Genomic DNA, 14,241 nt, shown 5'->3' with positions numbered 1-14,241 from the left:
AGAACTGGAATATCCTAACTGCAATAAAAGATTTAGATGGAGTAATAGACCATATACCACATTTTTCTTTTATTAATAAGAAATCCTTATAAAGGCAGCTATGCTATAAACCATCTTGTACTAGACATGAAATCCTTTCACAGAGAAACGGGACATATCCATGTAGGAGATGCACAGCCTGTAGATATATTTTTTCATTTACTACCTTTGTTCATCCTGAGAAAATTTTTAAAATAGATGCAAGTTTCTATGCAGATTGTAGAACTAAAAACATTGTATATTTTAGTTTTTGTCAAATATGTAAAGTTTATTATATAGGTAAAACAAATAGGATGTTGAAAGAATGTGTATTAGAACATATGAGAGATACTGTACCTGTTAAAGAAACCAATGCCCTTGCTAAACATGTTGAGAAGGAAGGTATGCATCATGTTTTTACATTTTTTGTGTTAGAAGTTATTAATGAAGGACCAAGAGGGGGAGATTTGATTAATAGGACAGAAGAACTAGAACAAAAATGGATAATTAAACTGAATGCAGATAAAACCCCAGGCATTAATGATGCAGTGTCCCTCAAACCCTTCCTCAAAGCACAGGCATTGAAAGCTTTTTAAACAGTTTTATTCATACTATATTGACATGCCCTTAGTTTAACAAGCTATACTAATTGCTTTTAATGTGTTAATGATCAATGTTCTTTTTGTATATAATGTACTGCAGTTTTGTTAATTTGTAACCGTCTGAAGAAGCGATCTGGGCAGATTGTGAAAGCACTCACTTTTGTTATTTTATTTATTAAAGTGTTATACTCTTGTCGTGGAACTCTGCAACTTCTTTTTTTCTGATATTTATGCTGGTGTTGTTGCTCGAGTGTACTCAGTACTCACTCTATTTTTGTTGTACACTACAAAGTGGTAAGGAAGGTCAGTGATGTTAACTATATGGTAGAACTGCTAGACAGGAGCCCAAATTGTACCTTGTTAACATAATGAAGCCTTACCATGATAGGGAAGCCCTGGTGCTTAGTATTTGCAGTAGGAGGCAGGAAGAGTCTAAGGGGGATCTATGGCTGCAGCAAGCCAGCTAGCAAAATCCCAAGTTACTATGGTGGAGCCTAGGGTTGTAGGCATACGATATGACAGTGCAGCACTGTAGTGGGGTCAGCAATGTCAAGGCAGATGGGATCTCAAGATAGGGTATGGGGTAATGTATTCTCAGGTTCAATCCGCTCAAGCAATGTTTCTCAAGAGGCACTTGAAAAACTAGCTTGAGTCTTCAAAGGGGAGAGAGATGTGATGATAGTAGGTAGTGCCAGCCATACCAGGCGATGTTGTGCAGTGGATGTAGAACATATGGTAGCACAGCTAGCTGGAATTTTCTAAATAATTATATGTAATTTGTACATCAAACTGATTTGTACAGATGCCTGTGCTGAAAATGTATTTGTGAGGTTTCTTGTGTTAAAAATGTATCAACAGTGTGCCCTGCTGGAAAGAAAAGGAATGTACATGTATTATTGTAACTGAATTAACTGTATATACTTTCACAGAGGATACTGGAAAAGAACAGGTTAATCACAATCCAGCTGGAGCAAACTTTGAAAATAGTAAGAAATTAAACATTACTGGGACTAGGCCATAGAGATGTTATCTGACTGAATAAAGCCAGAGACACAATGTCTGTAAGAAGTATGGTTTATTAGCTCCTGTAGGAAGAAGGGAAGTGCTTTATGATTTTATGACTTTCAACAGCTGCACCAAATCTAAACAATGCTCTTGTGTATTACTGTCATGTAGGTACCAAAATCCTGACAGCTACTACTGATGGGGATAGTGTGGGAAACAGAGTCAGAAGACCAGATGTCTGTGATATCACTGTGTAAGCCAGAATATAATATGTAGACATTAGTAGGAGATTGCTCTCAGTATTCTGTCTTGGGTCTGACAACAAAGGCCACTCACCCACATCATCTTGCCTTGCTCTATTCAGTAAGTAGGAATAGTAATTTTCTAGATTAGTCAAGAAAATATAGTGAGAATAGTTAAGTATTGTTTTAAGTGTATGACTCTTTCCAGCTATGTTATTTTCAATATTTCCTGTGACTGAAACTCTGGTGTTCTTTTATTATTTATTATTAAATATATTTAAACTTCTCATTGTGGCTGGTTCTTTTAGAGAAATATTTCGAACTTTGAAAGTATATGCATACATTTATTTGGTGACAGCTCTGGTCACTCCTGAAAGCCTTACTGCTTGGTCAGCATTACCACTGGTATCAGTATTAACTTCACTCTGTATTACTGGATACATTTTTAAGAGGCTTATATTAAATGAATGGTGGCAGTGAAGCTACCTTATAGTCTGGGTAAAGTTGGTAGAGCAGGAAATCTGTCCCAGCCTTTCCCGCACGTGCGCGCGCGTGTGTGTGTGTGTGTGTGTGTGTGTGTGTGTGTATCAGCTACAGGGAGAAGAGACACAAAGCACTGGTTTCGTACAGAGGGTGCTGAACACAGCTGAGCCAGTGGACAGCCTTATTGCAGACCTAGGGAGAGATGGATATAGAGAAACCCAGACCCCAGGCTGATTGTGTTCCCTGTGTGCTCTTAAGGGAAACTGTGCTTGACGCAGAGAGGTCTGTATCAGGAAATACTGAATGTCTCCATTTGAATTCCAAGTGAATGTCTCTCTTCAGTGTCAGTGGTGATCCTTGATTACTGGCCTGGAGTGGGGATGTCACAGTTATCCCACTAATGAAATGGTAATCGGCAGCAAAAAAAAAATCCTCTGAATCTTTTTGTACTCAGTTTTTATATGGAGTTTCACATAAACTCCTTGCAGTTGGAGTACACAGAAGGCATCCAAAGCTCTAATAGGCTGGACAGTGCATGGAGTAAGTCCCCAGATAGGTTAAGCTACTGTAATGGCAATCTATGTATTGAATATCTATCTTGTATCCCCCCCCTCTATTATTTCTTATGTAAGAGCAGGTCTCTTTTTCTTTATTAGCACATTTAAAAAGAGGCTTCTCTCTCCAATCAGACCTAATCAACACATCAGACTTCTTCAAGGTTCTACTTCATTAGTTCATTTTATTCAATTTATCTTGTAACAGACTATTTGCACAGCATTTCTCTTACTTCGCCAATGTTTTATTAACAGATTCTCTTCTTTTCTTCCACATATTAACATAATGAAATTACCTTTTGATTCATTCACTTTCCTGTACTGCACATTTTCTGTAAGTGCTACAATTATTAATATTTTCATAGCATATACAAACACTGAATCTTCCTTTGTCTGATGCTGTATCACTAAATCCTAGCATTTTAATTTTGCCCTTACTTAATTTTGTACTCACCCACTATGAAAGAGAGACTGGATGTGTTCATCTGCTTTTGGTCTACCTCAAATATACAATTGGCATTTCCTAAGATGTCTGTATTGATATTTTTTTGTATTAATGACTTATCACTTATGACATAAACAATCATATGTTTAAATAAATGAAAACAAACCATACTGACATATTCTCAGCTATAAACATTGTACATTACATATAATTTTCTGTACAGTCATTGTTAACACAATGTTACATAGCTCACTCAGTTGCTGCCTTCCCCTTAACCTCATTCCTGCACCAAAACTTTATTCTGTATGTATTGCTCCCATCATTCCCATCTTCATGTTTTTTGCTTCTAACCATTTTTAAAAATCCCATTTCAATTTCTTTTATCTTTGCTACTATATTCACTACTACAAATACAGTGAGTTTAGCCTTTGATTTCCATTTTCTAGCAATTGCGTTTTTGGCAGCCACCAGAATTAAACTTAGCAAGACCTTACTATGTCGATACAATTTGGATGCTGTATCTCAGCTCAAAAAATAATTTCCAAAATTACACCAATTTGCACAGTCAGTATTTCTGACAGAATGGTCTGTAGAAAATTTTTAAAGCCAGCAAACTCATTACATTCCCAAAATATTTTCCCAGTTACCATTTTCTTCCCCATCACATCTCCAACATTTGCATTCTACCTGAAGAAAAATTCTTTGAATCTGCTTGGGGTATACAAATACCTAAGCAAACACTTCCAAGCAAACAAATCCTAAATCTTCTACATTTTATTGCATATTTGACAGCCATACATATATACTCCCAATGTTTCTTTGTGAATTGCTTATCCTGTCTCTCTTACCAGTCTGATCTAACCTCCTTTGATTGATTTCTATAGTTATCATGCAATATTTTATATGTCCCACAAATGATTCGTTTTTAAAAGGAGCTTCAGTTCGACATTCAACTAAAAACTCTGCCAGTGCTGCTCTTTCACTTAGGATCCCCCATCCCTTTCTCTTTGCCTATACTCGGATATCAATCATTGACAGGGAAGGTAGTCTCTATCCTGCAGTCTAAATGTATTCTTAGCCTGTTCTATTACCTTCCCCTCTCTAACTTTTTGCTCTCAATACCTTGGTTCCTTTGCCAATTTTATCCAGTAAATGCCCCCCCCCTCTTTACTGTTCTCTGTTCCCCTAATTGTAGTCATCCATATTAGCAGAATCTTGTTTCCCGATTCTTGTGTTGGCTCATTTCTTATAATACTTTCTGCTACTTTATGAATACAATATTTTGTATGGCTATTGTTATTCTCCTTAAGGATCTGCATCCAAAATCCCACTCTCTCTATTTCTTGAGCTTCCCTCCATTTTCATCATCTCTTTCCACTTTGAATTGTAGCTTTCTGCTTGTGTTATGTATAGGAGTCTTAACTGTACAGCTCTAAAATATCTCTTCAAATCAGGTAATCCCAAAGCACCTTGTATTCATATTTTTCTTAACCAATCTTGAAGAAAGCACATTGTCCCCCACAATTTCTACTAAGATTGCACATCATCATTGTATTAATGTCAGTGATGCAACCATTTATATTTCTCATTCCAGAAGGAATATTTTAGTAACCAGCCTTCACTACCATCTTGCTCTTTTAGCTCATTTCATGCCATTCCATCTTATTTGGATCCGAATATCAGCTTATGTATTACAACGATGCTACCATATGCAAAAAGCAATCCTGCTTAGCTATTTTTTCTCTTCAGTTATACACCCAAGTCAGTATACTTCTTCACACAGCAATTTTCAGCTGTGAGTGATCAAGCAGCTGGATTCATGGCTATACATTGGGTTAAACACAGGGAACTTCAGACTGGTTGAAACAGACTTGTCAATTACCACATCAAATGAAAACCCAAAATAAAACTTATAAAACTGCTTTTGCAGTAGGAAGGCCCCATTATTGCAACCCCACCACCCCACAACTCTGTTATATACTAACACCAAGACTACTGAACCTCAGGAGTAAGGTGAAAATTTTCTTATCCTCAGTGGTCAGCAGTTACACAAATTATTACTGCCATATTCAGTGAGATGTAAGTCAGTGATTTTGCATCAATATCAGGACTCACTGAGAAGTCTACTGATACAACCCCCTACCCCAAACAACATTGTGTAACATGTCAATTTCAACTACCGAAATGCAACCACAGCCCATATTCATAGCATCGTAGCTTCACCAGCACTGTTCCCTTTCCTATACTCTACCAACAGATATCATAACATCAGATATTTATCACATTTCATCTTTTCACATCCTACCATACTTTGTTGAAAACAATTGTCAATAACTAAATTCCTGCAGACTAATTAGTTTGCTTAAATGTCATCATTACTCCAACAAAATTAAAATATTTACTTTTTTTTTGTTATATTCCTCCCTCTCCTCTCTATTTGCTAGCCATCAGAAATCTATCTGGCGATTCACCAGCCCATTCATTTCCTGTGGTACAACAGCATAGCAAAGGAAGCGGTCATCAAGGTATTTGCTGCTGTGGTTCTAACCCCAGTGCTGGCAGGAGTGCTCATACATGAGGGCTTGCTTTGCATTCATCTGTGGGCATGCCCATTCCACCCTAGCTCCTCCAGTGTCTGAGCCACTAATCAATCTTGGGCAATTTAAGTCACAGTCCAGGCTTCAGCCCTGTATGTTGAACAGACAGTTTAAGTTTTAATTCTATTAAAATACCTAAAAAATGTATCCAGACATTCAATGAGATTATGCTATAGATCCATATTATATACAGTATAACCAGCAATGCAAACAAATGCAAATTCTGAAACATATATTCCATTTATTTTTTTTAATCAGTAGTTAGCAAATACCAAGTATGAGTATGTCTCAGTTCTTAACACAGGTGTCACAAAGCCTGTTTGCTTTGAGTTACATCATTAAATTAATATTACTTTAACTGTGACCACCAGTAATGAAACATCACTATTGACCAAACATTAAAATCAAATCAAACAAAAAATAAAGCAAACATTTTCTGCAGGAAAATAACTCCTATACCCCCCACCCAATATGGGCAGCTTTGCTCCATACTTTCTTAATTAAATATGCTAACTTTGCAGGCCTAGCTCTGTTGTGCTGAAGGATGGAGCCCTTACCAAGACCATCTTGGCACTGGAGCAGACAGTAAAGAGTGAATGGACGTGGCCTGCTAGTCCCTTCCAGGGAGGGTTGCGTGCATTCTGGGTGGGGGGTGCACATAAAAGTCAGTGCGTTTCCCTTTGTGAAGAGCAGGGGAAGCTGTTAGATATATATATGTAGACATTTATAACAGTGCATATACACTTCTGTTTATTAGAATATATATGTAGTAAAATATAACAGCGCATGCACACTTTTGTTTGCTAGAATATATGTAGAAAAACATTGTGACTTAGACGCATGTACACTACTGTTTGTTAGCATGTATACATTAAAGGGTTAAACTGCTCTTAGCTGGGAAGCAAGAAAAAAATATGAAAGGCATCCAACTGTATGTATTACAGAATCTTCTGTGCTTGGTACAAGCTTCAAGGAAAATTACAAATAAAAAAAAAGGTGCAGGGAGGATCAGAGCCCAACAGGAAAGACTCCCTAAAAGTTTAGGGTTGTCACATAATTCACCTTGAAACAGAACACAAAGTAGCTTATCAACAGACTGCATGACATGAAACAAATTCCAGTAGTATTAACATTAACAGACTGTTTCATGGACAAGATCCAAATGGCACAAGAATATGTATATAAAGGATATTGAAAGTGTATGATGTTAGATCTGATTTTTGTTAGATCTGGTACATGTAGGAACATGTTTGCTCTGAGGTAATTGGAGAGTATCATTCATATATGCTTTAAGAAGTTAAACCTGGTACACTAAAAACTGTAAACTGACATTATCGTACGTGTCCTATGTTACATAGACAAATTATTTTATTAGTACTGCTCATAATATAGTGCTGAAAAAGTTATAGTCTGCAAAGTTCAGTGCATTAATCAGACTTGTATCATAATCTATCATCATTAAATAACTTTTCAGTGGCGAGCTTAGCCTGTATCTAAACACAAGGGGATTGGCGCCTTGTATAAAGTCACTTCAGTAAAGGCACAGTAACTAACATTTATGTATGTGATTGAGTCCTGAACAGAAGCACTTCACTTTCCAGTTTGCAGCAGCACAGTTCTCCGATATCTGGCTCTGGAGTGAGACTGCTGTGCTGAAAGTTAGCAGTGCCATAAACTCTCTAGGTCGGTGAATTCCCAGGTTTCAAATTTGAAACTGTCAGCTTCATTTCACCAGCTTTTCAAGTAACTACAAATGTTTTCTAATCCTCTACAGTGCCCTGACCAACCATCTGGGTCCCAGTGGAACTGGTAAGAGATCTTTCTGAATTTACATGCAGTATGGATGCCATTAGACAGGGTATTAAACAAAGTTTTACTCTTAATGTGTCAGAATGACCAGATAAAATTTTGGACATGCTACAGAGTTTTTATAAAAAGGATATTAGCAAATGTAAAACCTTATTAGGGCAAGTTGACAGTCAAGAATTATGCAAATGAGATTATGTTTCACTGGTATCTTAAACAAAAACGTGTGGTATGACTATAAATGTTTATTATGTAAATCATATAAAACTGCTTTCTGTGTACAATGCTATAAAAATACAGTGCAGACCATTGTTAGCAAGTTAAATTGCAAAGCAGCAGAAAAGGGTAATGCTCTTACATTGTAGAGTGACATGCATGTATTTTCTTTTCACCTAAAGTGCATCTGTTTAAAATGCACAAGAGCAAAAGGCAGACAATAGCAAATAAATATAAGCATATGTTAGTTAAGTCAATATCTATTTTGTTTTTTTTACAAATTTTGTAATTGTATAATAGCATCAGAAATAGCAAAAAATACCAGCAAAACAAGTATAAAGAAGTATTATTACTAATATAAAGTCGTACTGGGTACAGAATACTAAAACAGAACCCAATGTACTTTCTCTTGTCCTAAGGGACAAGCATGTCATATTGGAAATCTTTCCTTTGACCAGAATAACACAGTCTGGGTAACAGCCAGCAGGCAGACATACATTCACAACTCTGTCAGCATGAAGCAAATATATTTTACAAAACAATACTGCAATAAAACGCTGCGTACTACAGGGAGAAAGGGCACACTCAATTTTACACTGACTGCGTAAACAGTACTACAGAAGGGACTAAAATAAAGGTACAAGAGGGAAACATTCTGGTCTGTATTAATGATTCATTAATCACTGAAAGACAACCATGCCTTTTTATTGTCATCAAGTGGTTAGGGTACCATCAACATGTACGGTAGTGAGACATAAATACCAGGAAACAGAAATACATTTTAATGTTTCAGTAACGTTTGATATTAATGTCACTAAGTTTGTAAACAGGACTAAGTGTACAATACAGCCTATGTATGTACAAATGCAAAAAAATCTGTGTAAGCAAATTAATAGTAAATAATAAATATGCTTAGTGTATATTGTACAGCAAATACTTTAAACCATGTTTTCTACAACACTGTAAATCTGTATAAATAAACAATTTTGCTGTCAAGTTTTAAAATGTTCACAGAAATTGCTCCTCAGTTTGTTTGCAATGTAAGAGTTGTTCTAAGCAAACACCTTTGTGGGATGTCTTAGTAATATCACTCATTTAGTGTGGCATACCAAAGTTTACATGTTTACTCCAAAAAGTAAAATGTCTATGTCTTTTAAATAAAATCCTCGAGTAGTCTGTTTTCAAATTCTTTGTATGAGGAAATTAACAAAAGTAAACAGTTAATTCAACAGTTAAAAAAATAAGTTAGTAAACATAACATATAATTAGTAAAATATTTTACAGAATGGTCTGCAAAAGAAAAGTTTTTTAAACTAGATAATACATCCAATTCTAGTAGTAATGTTTGTTATACTAGCTGTGTAAAACTGTGTTTTGACTTGTTGCATCAAAAGAAAACTACAGGTTTTGTTTCCTAATGTGTTTTCTGTAAATCAGGATGAAAATTATGATCTGACCAAAAATATATAGCAATGTAAACTGTTTTGTGTGTTTTAAAACAAAAAGGGAGAACTGTTAGATATATATTTAGCCATTTATAACACTGCATATACACTTCTGTTTATCAGAATATATATATATATATATATATATATATATATATATATATATATATATATATATCTATATAGTAAAATATAACAGTGCATGTACACTTCTGTTTGCTAGAATATATGCAGAAAAACATTGTCACTTAGACACATGTACACTTCTGTTTGTTAGCATGTATACATTAAAGGGTTAAACTACTCATAGCTGAGAAGCAAGAAAAAAATGAAAGGCATCCAACTGTATGCATTACAGAATGTTCTGTGCTTGGTAAAAGCTTCAAGGAAAATTACAAATAAAAAAACAGGTGCAGGGAGGATTGGAGCCCAACAGGAAAGACTCAATAAAAGTTTAAGGTTGTCACATAATTCACCTTGAAACAGAACACAAAGTAGCTTATCAGCAGACTGCATGACATCAAACGAACTCCAATAGTATTAAAATCAGCAAACTGTTTCATGGACAAGATCTGAATGGCACAAGAAAAATGTATATGAAGGACATTGAAAGTGTACGATATTAGATCTGATTTTTTTGCTAAATCTGGTACTTGTAGGAACACATTTGTTCTGAGGTAAATGGAGAGTATCATTCATACATGCTTTGGAGAAGTTAAACCTGGTACATTAAAAACTGCAAAAAGTGACATTATCGTATATGTTACACAGTCAAGTTATTTTATGAGTCCTGCGCATAATATAGTGCTGAAAAAAGTTATAGTCTGCAAAGTTCAGTGTATTAATCAGACTTTGGCTTCAGCAAGCAGCTGCATCCAGCAGCAAGCACCATCATCAGTCATCATTAAATAACTTTTCAGAAACCATCACTCATGCTTCATGTGGGAGCTACTTAAAAAGAACTATCCTTCTAGAAGTGAGGAGATGGCCAATGCTGTCAACTCACTGTAAAGATTCCCCAGTAACTGGTCAAATGCATGCAGAAAGTGGGGGAGTAGGGCCAGAAAGTCCAAAGCTAAACTACATTTGATAGCTACATGTATGATGTTCCTTCCTAGCCCACACTGTCCCAAGTGATGGGGAATGATTGGATCCACTGGTTGGGGATGATAACTATATATATCTATATCTAATAAATACATATATATATATATATATATATATATCTATATATATATATATTATATCGCCTCACAACAAGAGGTTCTCTGGTTCGATCCTCAGCTGGGGTGCCTTCTGTGCGGAGTCTGCATGTCGTCCCTGTGGTCGCATGGGTTTCCTCCGGGTGCTCCGGTTTCCTCCCACATCTGAAAGATATGCAGTAGGTGGATTGGACACTCTAAATTGGCCCTAGGTGTGAGTGCATGTGTGTTTGCCTTCTGTGGAAGGTTGGGTGCCGGGCTGGCAACTCGACACTGTAAAACTTCACTACCAATCATGAGCGGACAGGTGATCCGCTGTGGCGACCCCTAACCGGGAAAAGCCGAAAGAAGAAGAAGATATATATATATATATATATATATATATATATATATATATATATATATAGAGCCACACACATACACATATATATATATATATATATATATATATACAGACACACACACACATACATATATATATATATATATATATATATATATATATATTATATATAGATATATATTTATAGAGTAATGTTACAGTCACACAATCACAGGGTAAGCCGAAAATTTTCAAAACAAACTTTCTGATTTTCAAGATTTGCCACACTCCACTGCTAAAAATAGAATTACTCAAAAAATAGAAAGTCTCTCTCTCTCTCTCTCTGTATGTGTGTGTGTGTGTGTGTGTGTGTGTATATATATACATATATATATATATATATATATATATATATACACATACATATATATATATATATATATATATATATATAGATAGACGTGCGTGTGTGTATTTGTCCCACAAAAATCAGTTAAAACCCATCCATCCATCATCTCTTCTTCCCATTTATGGATATGAGTTTGGAGTGTCACTTCAGCAGTGACAATCTTTTACAGCCAATGTTCATAACTACTGGATGGCTAGTTCTGTCTGTGTTGTTCTTCCATACCACACATACAAATGCACACTCACAGCTACAGCCAGTTTAGAGTATCCAATCCTTCTACTGCATGTCTTTGAAATGTGGGAGAAAACCTAAGCGAACACAAGGAGGACATGCAGACTCTGCATAGAAGACAACACTACATGCTGTGTCGCTGTGATGTAAAACATGAGCTAAAACAGTAACTCAAAATAAAACTGACGAGAAATGTAGTAAAACTAAAACATAATTACCACCAGGAAAGTTGCACACAGCAATAACTCACTGAATGCAGATTAAACAGGATCTTTCTTGACAATTCTATTTATAATAAGGCATCCTTTTACATTGCTCTCAGTAAAACTGCATAGTTTCATTTGCTTTATTAATGCAAAATTTATCACCTATCTTATTTATGTACTTACTTACTTTTGTTCACTGAGCTAGTCCCACTAGGCATGGCCAAGTTTCAGTGGAGACCTTTGCCAGTACTTATACTGATCAGAGGAAATTCAGCCAGGAAATCATGCAAAGTACAATACTTTTCTTAATAAGTGCCAAGGAACCGTTCTTGTTAAAATAAGCTACCACCAACTCGGGCAAGTGAGGCCTCAGTTTAAAGTCTCATTCAAAGGAGGTGGGAATCAGTAAAATATACATTTTATGATATCAGGCCAAAGTTTAGCAGACATATTACAATCGATGTTACCAGAACCCTAAAACGTGTCAACCCGAGGAAAGCAGCTGGTCCTGACAACATCATTGGCAGGGTACTAAGAGAATGTGCAATGGAACTGGCTCCAGTACTCACTGACATCTTCAACACCTCACTCCATCTAGCCAGTGTTCCGAAATGCTTCAAGGAGATGACTTTCATTCCTCTACCAAGAAACCACAGCCAACAACTCTGAATGACTACCGACCATTTGCTTTAACATTGACAGTAATGAAGTGCCTGGAAAGGCTGGCCAAACATCATATAGCCTCAATCTTACCTGTGACACTGGACACACTGCAATTTGTGTACAGGACAAACTGCAGTACAGGGGATGCCATCTCACTTGCACTCCATGAAACACTGACCCACTTAGAAGGCAAAAACTGCTATGCAAGACTGATATTTGTCGATTTCAGTTCTGCTTCAACACTGTCATCCCTCAGAATCTGATATCATAGCTACTTCAACTGGGCACAGACTCTCATTTATACAACTGGATTCTGAGGTTCCCTACTGAAAGGCCTCAAAAGGTTTGTGTGGGAGACAACAGCTCTGGAAGTATCATCCTGAACACAGGAGTACCACAGGGGTGTGTCTTAAGCCCTCTACTTTTCAGTCTGCTGACACATGATTGCATGGCCACACATGAGATGAATAGAATCATCAAATTCACTGCTGACACCACTGTTATAGGCCTGGTCAAAGATGGAGAGGAGGAGGCCTACAGGAATGAGATTGATCAACTACTGGTCTGATGTGACAGCAACAATCTAGCACTGAATGTCAGCAAGACAAAGGAGTTGATTGCTAATTTCAGAAGATCTCAAGTACCACACAAACCTCTAGTGATGAAAGGGATGACAGTGGAAAGGGTGAAGAGTACAAAGTTTTTGGGTGTTCATATCATGGAGAACTTATCCTGGTCAGTCCATGTATCCAGCACAGTCAATAAAGCTCAGCAATGCTTGCACTTTCTAAGGAAACTTAGGAAGGGAAAATTACCAAGCACCATACTTCAGACCTTTTATAGGGGCACCTTTGAAAGTATCCTGACCAACAGCATTGCAGTCTTGTATGGGAGCTGTAACAATCAGGATCAGAAGGCTCTTAAGAGAGTTGTAAGGTCAGCAGAAAGAATCAATGGCACCTCCCTTACACTTCTGGAGGATCTACACAAATGCCAGTGCATCGACAGGGCCAAAAAGATTTCAAACGATTCAATGCATTCTGCCAATGGTATGTACACTCACCTGTCCTCAGGCAGGAGATACTGAAGCCTGAATTGTAAGACCACCAGACTAAAAAACAGTTTATTTCCACTCTCCATTAGACTGTTGAACTCTTGGGAAAAATGAACAATGATGCTTCTTACATAACTAGCCTATCAAGGGGCTTATTTTATAGGTGTGCAATAACTAAGTGTAATACTAAGGTAGCTCACCTACACACTGAAGGACTGTAAAGTGCAATATACAAACTTTGCAATAATTCAGTCTATTCATAGATATGCTGCTATTGTTTCAATTTTACTTTGACAATATTACCTTTATACTGTTCTTTATCTTCCTTGTCTCCTGTTCTGGGATGGGTGTGGGTCACTGCTGTCCTACTTACTTACTAATTGTTACTTATTAAAATTCTACTGTGATATTTTATTAATTGTTCTCTGTCTATATGTGCAACTGTTTCCTACATTGAGAATGAAGCATTGTAATTTCATTCAGCTACATTGCTGTGTAGTTCTGAATGACAATAAAGTTTTCTTTGACTTGATTTTGACATATTCCACATTGCCATCTCATTTCTACTCTTGCTAGACTATACTCAAAATTAATGGCTTCATCATTTACTACGCATATTAAAATAATCTTTACTGGTCTCTTCTGAGTCTCTGCCTATGGATTTTGTTGACCTATACAGCCCTCAACACCAACAAAACAAACACCAATTATTTCATCAGATGTGAAATGATTAGATTATAG

The 14,241-nt window shown here is 36.5% G+C and overlaps 1 protein-coding gene across 1 annotated transcript in view; it reads right to left on the bottom strand.

Annotated features, from left to right (window-relative positions):
- LRRC9 (leucine rich repeat containing 9) overlaps positions 1–14,241 on the bottom strand; it is a 3,097,114-nt gene that overhangs the window by 669,036 nt on the left and 2,413,837 nt on the right. The gene's annotated exons all lie outside the window — the stretch shown is intronic.

The sequence above is a fragment of the Protopterus annectens genome, chromosome 6.part0 (assembly GCF_019279795.1).
Source record: "Protopterus annectens isolate FY-2018-M chromosome 6.part0, PAN1.0, whole genome shotgun sequence".
Lineage (NCBI taxonomy): Eukaryota > Metazoa > Chordata > Ceratodontiformes > Protopteridae > Protopterus > Protopterus annectens.
This window is presented reverse-complemented; position numbering and strand designations above follow the sequence as displayed.